The sequence below is a fragment of the Morus notabilis genome, unplaced genomic scaffold (genome assembly GCF_000414095.1).
Source record: "Morus notabilis unplaced genomic scaffold, ASM41409v2 Scaffold387, whole genome shotgun sequence".
Classification (NCBI taxonomy): domain Eukaryota; kingdom Viridiplantae; phylum Streptophyta; class Magnoliopsida; order Rosales; family Moraceae; genus Morus; species Morus notabilis.
The window spans coordinates 66,788-68,351 of record NW_010359578.1 but is presented as its reverse complement, the minus strand read 5'-3'; positions in this window follow the sequence as shown (position 1 = coordinate 68,351).

The window sequence follows — 1,564 nt, the reverse complement described above, 5'->3', positions numbered from 1 at the left end:
AAGAACCCTAAAAATTTTACTATATAAAGTATCTGATTAAGGCAAGATTACGTGCCTGATCTTATCCTCAATTATTTCTTCTAAACAGATTAAATTTATACTGATTAGAGGTAATTAGTTTAGCTTACGTAAGTTAATCTACTACTTACAGTCCAATATTAATTTCTGAATAATTCAATATTGTTTTATATTCTTACTCGCTTAATATTTCGAACTGTTTCAAGTCTTGAAATTAATTTTAGACTGAACAAATTCTAAATTTTAATTTTCTGTATTCTATCCCGAGAATGACGTTTCTGACAGTGTCAACTCCCGAGCTCATATTGTATCCATCTACTATAGGTATTTATCTTGTGACTTTAACCTAACTGTTTGGCAATTAAGGATTTTTTTTCTTCTTTTAAAATGTCAGTGCGTTTTTTTTTATATGCCGCTAACATCGTGCTGTGCTTAGAGATTCTTGAAATTAAGATTTTTAAACTATACTTGTACTGAAAATTATTCTGCCTTAAAATACGGCGAGAATTTATCGATCGAATTTACTTGATCGAAACATGAACTTAACATGAAATTTGCTATAGAATTTAGGAATACATATATTAATTCCATAAATCCTCCATTCACAATATAACATAATATTTTCTAAGAAAATCCTTGGCTTAAAAATACATGAATTGTATTATTTAAGGTCTAAAATTTTCTCAGTCATTACAGTCCTCGTCACCAATAAAATAAAATAAAATATAATCCAATCAACTATAAAAGGATGCGTGCATAACCAACAAAACTTCACACTTGACCCTAATCACTTGCAGTTGACAACAGGCAAAAAAAAAAAAAAAAAAAAATGAAGCTCCAAAGCACAATGTTGTTCTCTCTAACCCTCCTCACACTCTTTGTCCTCGTCATATCTGTTCAGTAACCTTTTTCTCTCCAATTTAATCACTTATATTTATATTTCTTTGTTAAAAGAAAATTTTTTTTTTCTAATACTTTAACATATCAATAGGTCAGATTTTTTATCCATAAGATCTGCATAAAATCACATAAAAATTAAAAATATGCAGATTCAACGGTTAAAAAAACTTAACATACCGATATCGATACTTTAAGAGTATTAGATAATGGATTATTTTGAGAATAACTAAAATTTCATTAAAGTCTTCTTTCAGATTCCTGCACAATCTAAAATCAAAAACAGCAAGTGAGCTGCTTCTGATTTCATATGGAAAATAGCTTCCGAATTCTTTAAGAATCCATTTTTATGTATTTACTATACACATTTTTTAGCTTCATCTGAAAAAAAAATTGCTTTTGACTTCTCAAAATCACTACCAAACGGAGCCAATATCCGGGGAGAAAAAAAAAAAAACTAATTCTAATACTAAGTTATTTCTTTTTGTTTTTCAGGATGACTTGTGTGTGCACACAATCTACGTTAAAATCGGATCGATTAAGGATGCAGGGACGAATGCGAACATCACGGTGTCGTTCTACGATAACAACGGCGGATATGTGGACATCGACGAACTGAGCTCTTGGGGGGGGGGGGGGGGGGGGGGGG